A 19,614-nucleotide genomic window follows, 5' to 3' on the forward strand; every position below is an offset into this window, starting at 1 on the left:
ATACTCATGCTGTTTTAGTTGTAAAATTTTTTCAGGGAATTAATTTTTCTTTTTTTCACAAGAAATAACGTCTATTACCACCATAAATAACGCTATTGAATGATGCTTGTGGATGTGAGTCACTGTCTCTCACCTTGACAAATCCTCTCCTGCCATTGTTATTGACATTTTTGAACATTCCTGCCCAAGTGTGAATTTCTGTTTTTCTTCTGCAGTCAAACAGAACGTAATTACACTTATAATTTCTGACAGTGTTTGATATGTCTGATGAAGAAAATAATGAACAAATCTGAAAAACTCCTTGTGCTCCTGTTATTTCAGTTAAGAAACGAAGAACAGAAACTCACATGAAAGGGCATTAAGATGTTTTAACAAAACTTGTAATTCAAAGTGCACAATCAGAATTGCTAATAATATTTAGAAAAACATGTGTCATGTATTGCGCTCGACCCGGCACAGACTTGACACAGGAGGCACATATACAATACAAATATTTTATTATTCTTCAGCTGGAGGGCATGTCTTCCCCGTAAACCCCCCAGCTACAACACAGTTCCAAGCACTGTTCACCGCCAGTACAGCCCAAGCACAAAACCTTCTTCTCCTTGGCACCACCACTCCTCTCTAGCAACCTTGTCCTCCTCCACCCGACTCTGGCCCTTGAGTGGTGGTCGCTGGCTCCTTTTCTAGGTCAACTGGAAGTGCTCCAGGTGCTTGATCACCGAGTTCCAGCGGCACTTCCAGGTGTGATGAATCCGTTGCCCACAATGGCTCAGGAGTCCCAAACACAGCACCCCCTGGCAGTACCTGCGGGACCCAACAGGGCTGCCCCCAACTCCAATTCCCAGGGAGCCCTGTGGGAAACCCAGGCACTACTCCAGCCCAGGGGGGGTGGCCATCTAGCGTCCAGGGGGAGGTATTGCCTCTTCCAGGGCTGCTCCCCCTGAATACAGTGTGCAGGGGCGTCCCGGCTGGGCATGGATGCCAGCTGCCTGCCACACATGGCAGACCTGACAAAGTATGCAATTGTGGGAATAAATGGTCAACTTTCTTTATTTGTTCTACATGAAGATTCTGACACACATCTCCAATTGTACTACAGCGGGTGAAGCGGGAAGGACCAGTGAAATGTGGGACTTGCCTGTAAATTAGGCACCATTTAAGGAAAGAAATCACATGATTTGAATATAACCATATTGAAATGCTGGGGCATGTACTCAATCACATACACACAATGTTTTGATGGAAGAAGAGTATTAAAAACATGATCTTGCCAATAAATAGTGCCTCATATTTACATCTTTTCCTCTACATTATATACTTGGCGTGCTTCTTGCAGAACCACATCATGTGTTATAAGGGACATCATTTTTGGTGAGCATTTATGACACATAAAATGTTTATGCCCAAGAAATTGGGAAAGATCTCATATGAGATATGGAGGACACCCGTAAAGATACCTCTGTGAAATTCTGAAGCAATACAATATGGATGAAACCGACAGCACCTTTCAGCGTGTACTTTCCTATGCCCTTTTACTGAAGATTAATGGTTTAATGAATGTTGATCCATACTTTTCTATTTCTTATGTTACACAATAGAAATATTTCCATGCGTCATTTGTCTTTTTCTGTAGCATTGAGTTAAATATATTTGATTCAGTATCACACTATACTTCAATCCAAATATAAATTGTCATAGACTGGGGGAATAATACAGCTCAAAAAAATGAAAAGTTGGGATGCCACCCAGGTCATCTTGTTCAATCTCAGCAAAATGAAAACAAAAAAAGGGCACAATGGCGCAATCTCAATAACAAGCATTAAATGAAGAGAAAACAGCTTTGATAGACGAAGGTTAGCCGTTCTTTGGCATCCGTCTTAGTCAGGAGGGAGATCCTTCTTGCGGTGAGTCCAGTCCAATAATAAACACCCTCTTTCTGAGGTGTCAGGGTTTATAGCACTCCGAACAGAAGGGGTGTGTGGTGCTCCACGCATTGGCACTGTTGCACAGTTTCAGACTCCGGGCACCTGGAGCTGTAACCAAACGACCAGGGGATGGGAGAATAGAGACACAGACAGTGATAACTGTACCAAAAAACAGATTTTAGGTTTATTACATTTGTGCCAATAACAATTTACAGTAATGCCTTGTCAATATTATACAGTTCAATACAATAATATTAGCCAAAAAAAAAGAAAAATAGGTGCAGGTGCTATATACAATAATTAGTGACTCCACAGCAAAAAGTGATAAACAAAAAGCCTTTTCTTCCTCCTTTTCCTTCAGACAGTTCATAAAGGACGGGTAAAAAATTAATCAAAGACAAAAATTGAAAAAAACACGCACAAAGACAATGATGAAAAAATGAGCATTCACAAACACAGATTACTTCTGCGGAAAAATACGAATTGGAAGTAAACGGTCATCACTAATATTTACAAACTTAAACGCTCTTCTCTCTGCTCATCCTTCTCAGCAGCCACTAGCGCTTCTGCCTAACCAATCATTATTTATGTCTTGCGGGATTCCCCAATAGCAAATGACATCGAGTCATGGACCCCACATCCTCTTTTGATCAGGTGTAGTGTCACTAATTTAAACCTTCCTTTCCTCGCACACATTTATGTGTTTGCAACCACCCCACGCCAGCTACTTATTCACCTCTTCAGTTAAGTTGTGCTGTGAACTTTTAGCTACTTTCATTCTCTCTGTGTGTTCTTTCTCTGCTGACAACATCTTGATCACAGTGCCATGCCTTTTCCTTGGCTTCAGACATGCGTTTTGCCATCGGCACACTTCAATTTGAAAAAGCCCCTGTGGATAATATAGCGGCTTTGGACACGCACCTTAGCATAGTGCTCAATGAAACCCAGGAAAGCCCGGTGAATCCCTAGAAAGTCCTCTGACTAGCAGGCCTTCGAGTGAGGGGGTCACTCAGAAAGTGGGTGACTAATGCCTGGTGTAGCTGAGCCCCATCACCTTGTTTTCACTCTGTACAGTTTTAAAACTGTGATAAGCTACAGTTGTGCTTGAAAGTTTGTGAACCCTTTAGAATTTTCTATATTTCTGCAAAAATATTATACTTGGTTTTTTATTTATTAAGGAAAATTATTGAATATTACATATTTGTGAGTGGCAAAAGTATGTGAACCTTTGCTTTCAGTATCTGGTGTGACCCCCTTTTGCAGCAATAACTGCAACTAAACATTTCCGGTAACTGTTGATCAGTGCTACACACCGGCTTGGAGGAATTTTAGCCCATTCCTCCGTCCAGAACAGCTTCAACTCTGGGATGTTGGTGGGTTTCCTCACATTAACTGCTTGCTTCAGGTCCTTCCACAACATTTCGATTGGATTAAGGTCAGGACTTGGCCATTCCAAAATATTAACTTTATTCTTCTTTAACTATTCTTTGGTAGAACAACTTGTGTGCTTAGGGTCGTTGTCTTGCTGCATAACCCACCTTCTCTTGAGATTCAGTTCATGGACAGATGTCCTGACATTTTCCTTTAGAATTCTCTGATATAATTCAGAATTCATTGTTCCATCAATGAAGGCAAGCCATCCTTGCCCAGATGCAGCAAAACAGGCCCAAACCGTGATACTACCACCACCATGTTTCACAGATGGGATAAGGTATATATATAAGTATATATAAGGTATTTATATGCTTTATGTTTCCAAACATAACGCTTTTCATTTAAACCAAAAAGTTCTATTTTGGCCTCATCCGTCCACAAAACATTCTTCCAATAGCCTTCTGGTTTGTCCACGTGAACTTTAGCAAACTGCAGACGAGCAGCAATGTTTTTTTTTGGAGAGCAGTGGCTTTCTCCTTGCAACCCTGCCATGCACACCATTGTTGTTCAGTGTTCTCCTGATGGTGGACTCATGAACATGAACATTAGCCAATGTGAGAGAGGCCTTCAGTTGCTTAGAAGTTACCCTGGGGTCCTTTGTGACCTCGCCGACTATTACACGCCTTGCTCTTGGAGTGATCTTTGTTGGTCGACCACTCCTGGGGAGGGTAACAATGGTCTTGAATTTTCTCGATTTGTACACAATCTGTCTTACTGTAGATTGGTTGGATCCAAACTCTTTAGAGATGGTTTTGTAACCTTTTCCAGCCTGATGAGCCTCAACAACTCTTTTCCTGAGGTCCTCAGAAATCTCCTTTGTTCATGCCATGATACACTTCCACAAACATGTGTTGTGAAGAGCAGACTTTGATAGATCCCTGTTCTTTAATTAACACAGTGTGCCCACTCACATCTGATTGACCAAGTATAATACTTTTGTCTCATTTGTTTATCTGGTTTCTCTTTATCTACATTTAGGACTTGTGTGAAAATCTGATGATGTTTTAGGACATATTTATGTAGAAATATAGAAAATTCTAAAGGGTTCACAAACTTTCAAGCACAACTGTATAATAACCACTACTTTTACAGAGTCTGCGCACTCAGCTTATCACTCAGCTTCTAGGGGGTTGTGGAGGAAAAGGTAGATGACATGGTTAGGGATAGTGTCCCCTTTTGTCATGGGGTTATATGACTTACCTCTTATGAGCCCAGAATGTACTCCTCTGACACACATTAAAATATCAATTTGGTTTCCATATTTTTAATGGCATTTTTGTGCTTTTCTTCATGTCTGTAAAGGTCTGTCTGATACGTATGAAATTCATTTAGCAACATCACCCACTATACTAAGTCCATTAAACTCACTAACAAGGTGGTGAAAGTTAGTACGCTACTTTGTTCTTATTCTCTGTCTCCCAGAATCACACTGCAACTGAACAGAGTCTTAGTTTTGGACCACGGGTAGTCCTCAGTCCTGGGTCACACTACATTAACACTAAATCCAAATGTTAGTCTTGAACCATAAATATGTACAAAGACCTGATCTGCACGGGTTCAACTACAGTTCATAGCACACTGTAACTGATCCACTGGGACTCCACAGAAGCTCTTGTTTTGCTGTTCTGTCTCTGTTTTGGATAACTAAACAGAGTTTACTTTTCAATGATGCTGCTTAGAAATAAAAATACCAAAGAGAGAAAATGGCTAATTGTTTATCATAATGACTCTAGCTGCTGGGTTCTTGCCAGGTGGAGAGTCCCTTTTGGAGCAATCCACCACCACTTTACATGGATCCTAACATTTTTCAGTAAATATAACTACTTGACATCATTTGGGATAAAACCACTTACTGCTTTAGAATAAATCTGAAGTATTGTCATTGCTTGCAGAAAAGAAGCAGTATTACTATCCTAAAATAGACAGGAGCTTAGAAAAAAATTTAAAAAAATAAAATAAAATATTGGAAAGGAAGTATCTCTTCAAATTACCCAGGGAAAATTATTTCTTTCTGTTTGGCGTTTTAAATCCTGACCAGTCATGGTAATTTATGTTGTCTGGGACCCACAGTCACATTTGTTGTGAAAAGTGTTGCCTGTATGCAGAAAGAAAATACTGTAATCCATTAGATGAGAGTTCAGAACAGCCAAGGACACATATCCCTGTCTTTGAAAAGCGGACATTGGGGCTGCAGGCACAAGCTAATCCAAAGCTATTGGTTTCACTGAAATACTAGCGGATTTTGGCAACCAAGGCAAAACAAATGCTAGCAATCTGACAAATAAAGAAATAAGCAAAGGAACTTGTCAAAGAAGGGTAATAAGTAAATGGAAAATAAAACACATAAAGGGTCCTGACCGGCACTGAACATTGCCTATAGCAAGCAGACAGAATTTATCACATAAAGTATGGTTTACTTGTCTAAAAAGATTTTCTTAGGGAACTAAACATTAACACAGCTTGTAGGCATTTTAAAAAGTATATGGTTAGATTTGCACCAGGATGGGATATTGGGACAATTTGTTACTGTTTGATTGCTCTCTGAGTGGAATTTGCACCTTCTCCTGTTGCCCTCATGGATTTTCCTGTGGTACTAATTTTATTCTACTTTGTGGAGCAGTGTGGTGTCTGTTTATGTTACCTGTAAAGAGCAGGTATCCCCTCCAATGAAGACTCCTGCTTTTGACACAGGCTTCTCATGATCATGGAATGGCAAAAGTAGGATCAGAAAATGAATGGATACATGGATCTTTTATAAATATGTTATACAAAAAATGTAGCATAAGCATCACCCAGGAAAGAAAACAGGAATTAATAAAAATAAAGCCAAATAAAAAACTGTAGTATACAAAAATGTAGTCAAAAAGCGAGCTCCTATTGGAAGAAAATAAGTTAATATGTTATTCATCTGTAATTAAATACCGTATATACTCTTGGATAAGTTCTTCCACGGATAAGTCGGGATTTGATTTTACCGTATAATTTCTGACATTTTATAATGTTGGTCGTATAAGTTGAATGCGAAAAATTCACGCTATTGTTCTAAGAGATTATGATATGCTAACGGCCACCCGAGAGAGTAACCACAGACCACACTGCCTTTTTTTTTCTATGTATTTTGCCTTCGTGACCACACAGTAATACCCGAACTATTCCAAAGTGACGTTTGCACTGTTTTCTGTTTTTTGTATCTCACTTCCTCATACACCTTTATGGTAAGAGCATCCCTTATCTATGATGGAGCATTTGATCAGAAGAAAATATGAAGCTGGTTTTAAATTAAACGTGATTGAAGTAGTGAAAGAAATTGATAACTGTGCTGCTGCAACTAAATTCAATGCATCTGAGAAACTGGTGTAAGATTGGAGAAAGCAAGAAGATGTAAAAAAAAAAAAATAAATAAGTGTCGAATTTTTAATATTTTTATTTTATTAATTTTATTGTAATCATTCCATACAAACAGATCAATTTATAACCCAACAAATTTGAAGACAAATCAAACCCCACCCCTGAGAAGGAGAGCTTAGCTAAAGGAAAATTGCTTTAAGCTTTTTAATAAGGCAACATTAGACAAAAGAAGGGGAGAAGTAAATATCTATATAAATAAGAGATGGAGAAGGGAGTTAAATGCAATAATAGTTAATTCTCTTATTCTAAAATAATATTGATTAAATCCTGCCAAGTTTTTGAAAAAATTTTGTACAGATCCTCTAACTGAAAATTTGATTTTTTCCAATTTCAAATAATATAAAACATCAGTTTCCCACTGACTTATAAGAGGAGAATTAGGATTCTTCCAATTTAACAAAATAAGTCTGCGTGCCAAGAGTGTAGTGAATGCAATCACCGTTTGTTTGTCCTTCTCCAATTCAAGTCCATCTGGAAGGACACCAAACACAGCTGTTAGTGGGTTAGGAGGGATTGTGATACTAAGGCTGTCTGAGAGGCACTTAAAAATTTTTGTCCAAAATGATGTTAGTTTGGTGCAGGCCCAGAACATGTGACCCAGTGAGGCAGGAGCTTGGTTGCAGCGCTCGCAGGTTGGATCCTGGCCTGGAAACATTTTGGACAGTTTTAAGCGAGACAGATGAGCTTGATATATAATTTTTAGTTGAATAATTCTATGCTTTGCGCATATAGAACTCGAGTGAATTCTCTGCTTTGCTACCTTCCACTCTTTTTCTGATATATTGATTAAGAGATCTTCTTCCCAATGTCCTCTTGGATCTTTGAAAGGTAGGGACTCTAATAAGATTTTATATATTGCGGAAATAGTGTTTGTTTCCTCGGAATTGAGCAGTATTTTTTCCAGCATTGTGGAGGGTGCAAGGTGGGGGAAATCGGGCAATTTCTGTTTAACAAAATTTCTAATTTGAAGATAGTAAAAGAAATGTGTAGCTGGGAGGTTAAATTTTGAACGTAATTGTTCAAAAGATGTAAATATGTTGTCTATATAAAGATCTCTGAGCATTTTAATCCCAAAACTTTTCCAGGTATTAAAAACTGGATATACTTGCGAAGGTTGAAAGAGGTGGTTCCCTTGCAGAGGTGCCACTGATAAAAGATTTTCCATCTTAAAATGCTTCCTAATTTGGTTCCATATTCTGAGTGAGTAAAGAACAATTGGGTTATTAGTATATTTGCGATAACTTTCATTTATTGGAGAGCAGAGCAGGGAATATAAAGAAGTACTACAGGATTTTACTTCTATTGCAGACCAAGCCTGTGTATGTGCATTTATTTGTGTCCAGGTTTTTATGGCTTGTATGTTTGCTGCCCAGTAATAAAACTGAAAATTAGGTAAAGCCATGCCACCTTCTGCCTGAGGTCTTTGTAGGGTCGCTCTTCGGATACCTGGGTGTTTTGAGTTCCAAATGAATGAGGTTATTATTGAATCTAACTGTTTAAAAAACGATTTATTGATATATATTGAAATGTTTTGAAATAAAAAGAGAAGTTTAGGAAGTATATTCATCTTAACGATGTTAATTCTTCCGGCTAGAGTGAGATGAAGCGTTGACCATCTATGCAAGTCTTGCTTAATTTTTTCCATACAGACGCCAAAATTTTGTTGATAAAGAGCTTTATGTTTACTTGTGATATTTACCCCTAGGTATTTAAACTGATCTGCTATGGTAAAAGGTAGGGTGTCTAATTTATTATTATATGCTTGTGAGTTCACTGGAAAGAGTATACTTTTATTCAGATTAATTCTAAGACCAGATATCTTTTGAAATTCTGTTAGTGCTGTTAAAACAGCAGGGACAGTGTTTTCTGGGTCCGATATATATAAGACCATATCATCTGCATATAAAGAAATTTCCTGTTCCAGTCCTTCTCTGACAATCCCCTTTATCTGATGAGAATTTCGGCAGTGAACCGCCAGTGGTTCAATAGCGATTGCAAACAACAGTGGCGACAAGGGACATCCTTGTCTGGTACCACGTTCTAGTTTAAAGTAGTCTGAGCAAATTTTATTAATACAAACTGAAGCTTCTGGACTGGTATACAGTAGTTTAATCCAAGCACAAATATTCGGGCCAAACCCAAATTTCTCCAATGCAGTGAAAAGGTAATTCCATTCGATCATGTCAAATGCCTTTTCTGCGTCTAATGATAGTATCTATCTATCTATCTATCTATCTATCTATCTATCTATCTATCTATCTATCTATCTATCTATCTATCTATCTATCTATCTATCTATCTATCTATCTATCTATCTATCTATCTATCTATCTATCTAATATCTCTGGGGTGTTTGATTTTGCTGGTGTCGTATTTTTGAACAGGCGTATAAGTCGGGGTCTGATTTTATGATCGATTTTTTGGGATTCAAGACCCGACTTATACACAAGTATATATGGTAATTTTTGAACTTTGGCCAGTTGACAATGGAGGAAATTAAAAATGTAAAAGAGAAAGTCAAAAACAAAGTTGCAGTCCTGGCCAAATGGCCGGCTCCTGGTTTTTCTATAATGCGTCTGAGAAACTGATGCAAGATTGGAAGAGGCAAAAAGATGTAAAAAAAAAATAAAATTAAGTGTCGTATTTTTGAAGGGGCATATAAGTTGGGGTCTGATTTTATGAACGACTTTTCAGGTTTCAAAACCCAATTTATATGTGAGTATAGTACAGTAAACACAAATTACTTTTACACAAGGTGATATTTCAGAATACATTTTTTTTAAATTCTGAGCATTGTTTCTGCTTTGTCACATTTAGTCTTTTATAGGTGTCTACCAGGTAACACTGTAAATGCATTATTTGTATATGCTCTGTTAAAAAATGTAGTGCTGTCCCGACCAATTGTAATGAAAACTTGCACATAACATGTGCCCATTAGGATTTCATGTGTGTTGTGTTTCAGAGAGCCATATATCAAGCTTGCAATTAAAATGGCATCGACTAAAAAAGTTGAATAATTTGTGACCTCAAGAGGGTTGTAGGGCTACTACAGTGCCCCAAGAATGCCTTGAGGACATGTTCATCATTCACAATAATGACTAAATGAATTTGCTATGGGCTGATCATAAGCATTTGTGAGGCCGAGTGGTCAGCCAAATGTGTCCTGGTAGTCAGACAGTGGTGGAGTGGATAACTGCAGGTAGATTCTCTTGATCATCAGTTGAAAGAGATACAGAGGAACAACACCATTGGAGAACTATTAGACCATCACAGCACCTTTCTCACTGCTCATCTTTATCTACAGAGGCATGGTTGTCAGCAATTTATATTTGTTTCTCATAAAGAATGCCCTGACCAAGTTTAACACCTTCTGTAATTATAACTGTGATTTCATCATGTCACAATTTGAGACATGTGTAACTCATATCTTGGGCACAGCCATCATGCTGATTAATATTGGCACCCATTGCCAGTCAAATGACACACATTTCCAACAAAATGAAACACCATGAACCAAGAAAAAAAAGAGAGAAGCATTGGCAGAAAAATAGCAAAATATCTGAGGCAAAAACAAAAAAGTCAACACCTAGCGACCAAAGCTCTCAAGACTAACCAGATTCTTAGTCAAAAGAAACACATTAAACACAAGTTTCCCTAAGACTCCTAAGCTCATATCCATTTGTGAAAATTTCCACAAACTTGGACAATGACAGAACCATATTATTATTATTATCATATATACAGTTAGGTCCATAAATATTTGGACAGAGACAACTTTTTTCTAATTTTCGTTCTGTACATTACCACAATGAATTTTAAATGAAACAACTCAGATGTAGTTGAAGTGCAGACTTTCAGCTTTAATTCAGTGGGGTGAACAAAACGATTGCATAAAAATGTGAGGCAAATAAAGCATTTTTTTAACACAATCCCTTCATTTCAGGGGCTCAAAAGTAATTGGACAAATTAAATAACTGGAAATAAAATGTTCATTTCTAATATTTGGTTGAAAACCCTTTGCTGGCAATGACAGCCTGAACTCTTGAACTCATGGACATCACCAGATGCTGGGTTTTCTCCTTTTTAATGCTCTGCCAGGCCTTTACTGCAGCGGCTTTCAGTTGCTGTTTGTTTGTGGGCCTTTCTGTCTAAAATTTAGTCTTCAACAAGTGAAATGCATGCTCAATTGGGTTAAGATCAGGTGACTGACTTGGCCATTCAAGAATTTTCCACTTCTTTGCTTTAATAAACTCCTGGGTTGCTTTGGCTGTATGTTTTGGGTCATTGTCCATCTGTATCATGAAACGCCGCCCAATCAATTTGACTGCATTTAGCTGGATTTGAGCAGACAGTATGTCTCTGAACACCTCAGAATTCATTCGGCTGCTTCTGTCCTGTGTCACATCATCAACAAACACTAGTGTCCCAGTGCCACTGGCAGCCATGCACGCCCAAGCCATCACACTGCAACCACCGTGTTTTACACATAATCTGGTATGCTTTGGATAATGAGCTGTTCCACGCCTTCTCCATACTTTTTTGTTGCCATCATTCTGGTAGAGGTTGATCTTGGTTTCATCTGTCCAAAGAATGTTTTTCCAGAACTGTGCTGGCTTTTTTAGATGTTCTTTAGCAAAGTCCAATCTAGCTTTTCTGTTCTTGAGGCTTATGAGTGGCTTGCACCTTGCAGTGCACCCTCTGTATTTACTTTCATGCAGTATTCTCTTTATGGTAGACTTGGATATCGATTCACCTACCCCCTGGAGAGTGTTGTTCACTTGGTTGGCTGTTGTGAAGGGGTTTCTCTTCATCATGGAAATGATTCTGCGATCATCCACCACTGTTGTCTTCCGTGGACGTCCAGGTCTTTTTGCATTGCTGAGTTCACCAGTGCTTGCTTTCTTTCTCAGGATGTACCAAACTGTAGATTTTGCCCCTCATAATATTGTAGCAATTTCTCGGATGGGTTTTTTCTGTTTTCGCAGCTTAAGGATGGCTTCTTTCACCTGCATGGAGAGCTCCTTTGACTGCATGTTGTCTGTTCACAGCAAAATCTTCCACATGCAAGCACCACACCTCAAATCAACTCCAGGCCTTTTATCTGCTTAATTGATAATGACATAACGACGGACTTGCCCACACCTGCCCATGAAATAGCCTTTGAGTCAATTGTCCAATTACTTTTGAGCCCCTGAAATGAAGGGATTGTGTTAAAAAAATGCTTTAGTTGCCTCAGATTTTTATGCAATCGTTTTGTTCACCGCACTGAATTAAAGCTGAAAGTCTGCACTTCAACTTCATCTGAGTTGTTTCATTTAAAATTCATAGTGGTAATGTACAGAACCAAAATTAGAAAAAAATTGTCTCTGCCCAAATATTTATGGACCTAACTGTATGATCCAGGGATTTGGCTGGCTGGAGTTTTTGTTTTCCTCTCTTCTGAGGAACATTATACAAAAATAAAAAAATTAATTGAATTATATTGGTGGGGAGCAAAAGAAATAGTATGTGACCCATAAGTCACAAGACCAACATGGAACATATCAGTCATAAACATGATGACCATTGCTATGCAAAACTCCCAAAATACAGTATGTCTGTAGTCCAAGTAATGGTGCAAAGCTGTAACTACTCTGCTGCCATGCCACCATCATGTAACCTAAAGTCCGTCCATTTCCCCATTTGGCAAATCTACAGTGCTTAATCTATAGTATCAATTAAAGTATTAACCCCTTGGAAGTCAGAATTTTTTGTTATACAACATTGAAACTGAATGTATTCTTGACACTAGTCAATAGAAAAAGACAATTTAATGCCAAACTAAAATATATCTCTGCAAAGTGGTCTATATTAATTACAAATGTAAAACGAAATAATCTATCACATAAGTGATCCTCCTTAATATGACACTCCAAAATCATGACTGGTGTAGCCAATTGGTTTTAGAAGTCACAAAATTAGTTAAACAGAGATCATCTCTCTTAGTCAAATGTGAATTGTGAATTTCCCCTTGGGATTAATAAAGTATCTATCTATCTATCTATCTATCTATCTATCTATCTATCTATCTATCTATCTATCTATCTATCTATCTATCTATCTATCTATCTATCTATCTATCTATCTATCTATCTATCTATCTATCTATCTATCTATCTATCTATCTATCTATCTATCTATCTCTAGTCAAGGGGCTTCCATTGATTTTAGTATAAACACATCAGAATCTGGAAAGTTCAGCTTGTGGTGAGTCAGTCTGGTGGCCTAACCTACACAATGAAGATAGAAGATCACTTGAAGAAATGCTGTGAAAGGTGATTGTAAAGAACAAGTCAGGAGATGGAGAGAAGAAAATATTGAAGTCACGGAATATCCCTTGGAGTTCAGTTAAATCATCAAGAAACGGAAAAAGTATGGAATTGCTATAAATCTGCATAGAACAAGCTGTTCATAAAAACAGTGATATGCAAAGTGCAGACGTATGAGGGAGACTACCAAAAGATCTATGATAACTGTGAAGCTACAGTGGCTGAGACAGTGACAGGTTTATAAGAGTGTGCTAAAGGGAGAACCACTGTTAAAACAAGCTTACCTGACATCTTCACTAGAAATTACCAGAAAGCATATGGGAAATTTAGAAGTTAGCTGGAAGAAGGTTCTATGGTCTGAAGACATCAAAATTGATGTGTCTGGCCATCAAACTAAATACCACATTTAGCATAAGTCACCACTGCACGTTATGAACAATAAATCATGTCCAAAGTAAAACATGGCGGTGGCAGCATCATGTTGTAATGTCCTTCTTTGCAGCAGGCCTTCGTAGGCTTACAAGTATATAGGGTCAAATGATTACACAAAAACACAGAGAAATCAGGAGGAAAATTCAGTGAAGTCTGCAAGAAAACTACACCTTGGGAGATTTGTTTTTTGGCAAGGCAACGACTCCAAATGTTAAGCCAAATCTACTCAGAAATGTCTTGAAAACAACAGCATTACTGTCTCGAAGAGGCTGAGTCAGAGTCCAGATCTCAGCCCAACTGAAAATTTGTGTCAGGACTTAAAAAAATGGCTGTTCACTCACAAGCTCCATGTGCGCTGACAGAGCTTAAGCAGTTTTGCAAAGCAGAGGAATGGGGAAAAACCGCAGAGCAAAGCTGATATAGACCTGTACACACAGACACAAGGCTGTAATGAGTACCAAATAAATACTGACTTGAAGGTGGCTCAATACTTATCTGATCAGTTATTTTGTATTTTATATTTCAATTCATTTCGATTACTTTTCAGAATTCTATTTTCATTTTGACATTAAAAAATCTCTTGTTGTGGATCAATGTGAATAAAGCCAAATTACATGTCCTGTGGTACAATGTTGTATTATAATACAATACTTTTATAGGCACTGTAATTATTGGGTAACAGGGTGGAATTTGACCTAATTTATGATGGATTAATGTGTGACATGTTTACAGCATGTCACAGAAGTGGTGTTGTTATATTTGTTAATTTGATAGGTGAATTTAACAACATCTGGATCATCACATTTATTTTCCTGTTTTTTTTACAACTTCAGCACAAGTGAATTAAGCAGTTTGCTCAGAGTCTCAGCTGTAACTGGGTCCGAACTAGTAACTCTATGGCTTAAAGAATATTTCCCAAGTTTCTACACCTCACTTCATTATTATACTCAAACGGTATCCTTCTACAGTATATAGATTGTCACAGAAGACACGGATTCGCTGGCATCCTGGCCGGGATGGATGGTTCCTTACCTGGTCAGAAAGCTTATATAATGAATGGATAAAGGGAAGCAGCCAACCCAGGGCTGTGAACTCCCTTAGTGTGCTAGTTGACAGCATCCCTTTGGTGGATCTCTCATCTAAAGGGCTGCAAAGCATTTGCAGTCTCGATGGGTTGGCCCTGGGGGGGGTTCTTGGGAGCATTTCTTTTTTAAGAGAGGTTCCACCTAACCTGAAGTACTCCCAGGTCTGGCATAAAAGAAGCCCCTCCACCTCACCCAAGTGAGTTAGAGTCGGGTGTGGAGGATGGACAAAACTTGCATGGGAGAAGTGGAGCAAGAATAGAAAGAAAATGAGAATTGTATTATGGTGATGAATGTGGTGAAGAAGCCTTTGTTGAGGTACTGCATTACAAATAAATTCTTTTTGAATCTGGGGCTTGTATCTTTGTAATTGTGTCTGGGGTTTTGGGTGCTGTTACACCTCCATTGGACACTCTCTCTGTCTCTCTCTGTCTCTCTGTTATCACATACATGCAATTAGGAAACAGCTTAAGGCCTCTGGTGATGGTAGTTGCCTGCCGAACCTGGAGTCGGCACTGTTTACTAATGCCTTCTCTCTCCCTCCTTCAGCAAAATGGAAGACTGACAGCCTTTCCACCTCTGACGTCACTTTCGTCGTCCACCTTCCTGCACCTGCTTGGAAGCCATATTACCAGTAGTTCAGCCATCTTGGAGTTAGTTCAAGTCTGAAAAGGTATATCCACAAGTTTTCATGTTGTTGTGTGTCCTTTTATACTGAATGGTTAAGCAGGAATTTGAAAGGACGGCTCTAACTCAGTTCATACCTAAACTTTGGATTCGCTACATTAATGACACATTCATCAGATTAAAAAGCGACCAGCTGAATGAACTCCACAGCCACATCAACTCAGTATTACTTGCAATTTAGTTCACCAAGGAAAAAGAAATGAACCGTATTAATTTCCTGGACATCTCCATTGAAAGAGGTAATGATGCCACCTTAATTATGAATGTTTATTGCAAGGAATGTTATGCAGACAAAATATTACACTATTCTAGAACTCTGTAGAAATGGAGTTGTGTTAGGACTCTGTTCAGAAGGATTCACACCCACTGTAATACAATGAATACTAAAAAATAGCCCATAAACCTGCAAACACTCTGCAGACTGTTCCTTTTAATTCCAAAAGCAAGGAATCCACATCAGAGACACAGTATGCAGTATACAGTATACCATACAGTACATGCCCAGCTCTATATGTGAGGAAAACATATAAAACACTTGCAATGCGCATTCAAGAACATTGCAACACTGTCAGAAGGAAGGACCCACGGTCTCTAATATATGCACATTCAAGTTCAAACGGACACATGTATAACTGGGACGCGGTACATGTAAAATTCATGACTAATACTAAAAGTGCCAGAGAGCTGGCTGAATCATGGCTCTCAAACGAAAATTCTATCAACAGACACTTGGGCATGAACTCAGCATATGCAGGCTTAAAATGAAGGACACCTAAATAATAAAAAAAGATTTTATGACCAACATCCTCAAAGATTTTCTTGAGGCTTCTTCAGAATTGGGAGCCGTGGTGCCCATCTTGACAACAACGTCAATTTTGCAGCAGCCTACTGTATCTTCAGGAGGTGATAATACCTTGACACCCAGTCATGAACAGGTATGTCAACAATTTTCAATACAGCCAAATTTTCCACCAGAATCAAAATTAATACCTATGGTTTCATCCTCTGATGACAGGGTTTGTCATGATATTAAAACTAAATTACTTTCTCCCTCAACAGGTTTGGGAGTGTCTGATGCTGGTTCTAAGAGACAAATAAAAAAAAAACAACAAAGTAACCTAAAACGTCTAGTAAACAAGGAGAGAAGGTGATGAAGGATATTGAATCTAAACCTGTTCGAGGAGATCATGTCCATCCTGATTCTCTCCTTGCAACTGAAAGCAATACGAAACATCTCTCGCTCAGTGGCAACCAAATTTTTCTGAACAACACCACCACCACATTAAAAAGTTCTTTGTTAAGGCAGAATTATGGGATATATATTTTCCATTAACTCCTCGGCTGGAATATGGTTTATTTTTTCAGAGACTTCAAAAAGTCTTTCCATGAGTAGTAATATATTTTATCCAGATTCCAGCAGTTCAACAGTTACCATCATATGTTAGAGAGAACGTATATAAAGTTAATGATCTCATTTTACAAATCCCTAATGCTTTGGCAAATCCTACTTTTGAGTTGACCAGGGTACCGAGAAACTCCAAACAATTAACCCTGGAATCAGCTAGAGATTTGATACATTGGTGGTTGTCTCATTTTTAGTATATTCCTTCCCCATCCCATACCCTTAACTTAACCCCATTGTTTTTATATCATCTTTCTCTTTTCCAACCCTAATCTTAACCTTTCCAAAGTTTTTTTGTAGGCCCTGATGTTAAAATTACTCTGCAGGGTCACACCATCCATCCTCATTTTATCCCCTTATATTTATTTTTTTTTTTATAAAATATCTTTTATCAAATAGATTTAACTATTTTAGAGACTCTTTTTAACTGCTTCCTTATTTGGACTAAATTTAACTTATAATTTAAGGGGATTTGATCTGTTTTAAACTGAAATCTTAAAGTATTTTTTCTGATGAAATTTTATAGTGGATCTTATAAGACTTATTTATTTGGCTAATAAAAAGAAACAACAGTCTAATGTTAGAAGTATATTTTAGAGTATTGAGTGATAGTAATGTCTTATAGTAATAATAGACATATGGCTTTGGACATTTTAAAAAAGCTTTTATTTTTTGAATGAGTGTGCCAGTACTATTTGTCCCTTAGAGGAAAAGCATCCTCCAATAACCCCCAACTTATTGATCCCCCCACTCCCATTTGCTATATACTGCCTTTGATTCCTGTACGTCTGAACATTCTCCTCTGATGATTACACCTGGTAAGTTGTTAAAAGCTTAGGCATCAAAAATTATTTTAGGATATGTGATTCATTCTCTCCCTTTGTGGATTACTACCTACAAATATGCAAACCATATAAAAAAAATATATATATATATTTTGTGTACATACCGTATATATATACAGTATATATATATATATATTGTGATGGATGGCCGGCTAAATATTCCGGCTCACATCTCCAGGGCGCCAGGTGGAGCCCTCCCAACAGCATGGAGGTTCCCTGAATTCCAGCAGGGCCTTATGGACCTTGTAGTTTGTATACACAGCCCTGCTGGATACCATGGGGACCATCGGGAGCCGCTGTAGGGAGGCTTTCAGATTGCTATGTGCCCTATAACCCGGAAGTACGTCATGATCACATGACCAGAAGGAACAATGTGCTTCCGGGTTGAGGAAAGGGACTTTTACTCTGACCCGGAAGTAATGCAGACTTGTGGATTGTTGGATGGGAACCACTTCCGGGTCAGGGGGTATTAAAGGACTGTGGGAAAGCCCAGACACTGAGCTGAACTGGGAGGAAGGGTGGCTAAGTGTCTGGGAGAGGAGGAGAGAGAGAGTATTGTGTAGAGAAAGAATTGTGTAGAGAAAGAATTGGTATTTGTATGAGTAGTGTGGTGTGGAGGGTGCTTAGTGCATGTATTTGTAATAAAAAGAATAGTACTTGTACTTTCACCTGGTGTCTGGCGTGGTACCTGAGGGTTCAAGAGGTCGATAACAACCTCTACAGCTACTATATATATATATATATATATATATATATATATATATATATATATATATATATATATATATATACTGTATAGATATTTTTTTTTGCATATATATATATTGTGGCAGATATGGGGCGCTATCGCTCCCTTGAACCCTCGGACCAGACGCCAGACACCAGATAAAAGTCCATATGTTATTTATAATAACAATGTGCACAAAGCACCTACACTCCACAATACTCAATAAATTAATACTCCAATCACTAAACAATAAACAATCCTCCACTCTCCCAGACGCGTTGCCACCCTTCCACCCAGCTCAGCTCAATCTTCTGGGGTTTCCCATTGTCCTTTTATAGTTCATGTCCTGGAAGTGCTTCTAAGCCCTCAGTCCATGTGATTACCCAACACTTCCGGGTCAAACGAAAACTCTTTTTCTTCATCAGCCCAGAAGCACTTTATTTCTTCCAACCATGTGACTGGGATTTACTTCCGGGCTGTATGGAAAATAAACATCTGTGTGTCTCCCTGCAGCGTCCCCTGGCAGCCCCGACGTTATCCAGCAGGGCTGTGTATTAAAACTCCATAGTCCATGATGCCCTGCTGGAATTCGGAGCATCTCTACGTTGCAAGGAGGGCTCCATCTAGCGGCCTGGGGGTATTGGCCGGGATGAATGGCAGACACAGACACAAGTTCCATAACATAGAACGCTTTTATTTTGTGGGAAACGTTTTCCAGTTGTTTCCCACTAGCACCAATCACAATACAGCCCAGAAATACAGCACACGGCACTTGCACTTTTCTTTCTCTTCTTCCTTCCCCTCAACTCCTCCACAGGCAAGCATTGTCCCTCTTCCTCCCAACTCTGGCTCGTCTCTATGAGGCAGCTGGCTCCTTTTTAAGCCACACACAGGAGCACTCCAGGAGGCTCATTAGGGATGTCTGGAATTGCTCTCAGGTGTGACTGAAGCCCAAAATAGATCTCTGCAGTTCCCACAGCTGCCCCTGGTGGCATGTACAGAACCCAACAGGGCTGTGCCATACAGCCCTGTGGGAATCCGAGGTACTGTTGCAGTCCAGGGGGATTGTCAAGTAGCAAGTCGAGGAACATAGTGCCCTCCAAAAGCCATCTCACCCTATCCTTCCTTTAAGGAGGCATCCCAGCCAGGTGAAGATGCCCGGCTGTCCCTCACAATATATATATATATATATATATATATATATATATATATATATATATATATATATATATATATATATCATGTAAACCCACATGTAAAGAGAAGCCACCAAAGCCACCTCCCATCCCAGCATCAGGTGCAACCAGCCACTGGATGGTACTACAGTCCATTGCAGAGCACACCTGAAAGCTATAAATCTT

Source organism: Erpetoichthys calabaricus, chromosome 6 (genome assembly GCF_900747795.2).
Source record: "Erpetoichthys calabaricus chromosome 6, fErpCal1.3, whole genome shotgun sequence".
NCBI classification, from domain to species: Eukaryota; Metazoa; Chordata; class Cladistia; order Polypteriformes; family Polypteridae; genus Erpetoichthys; species Erpetoichthys calabaricus.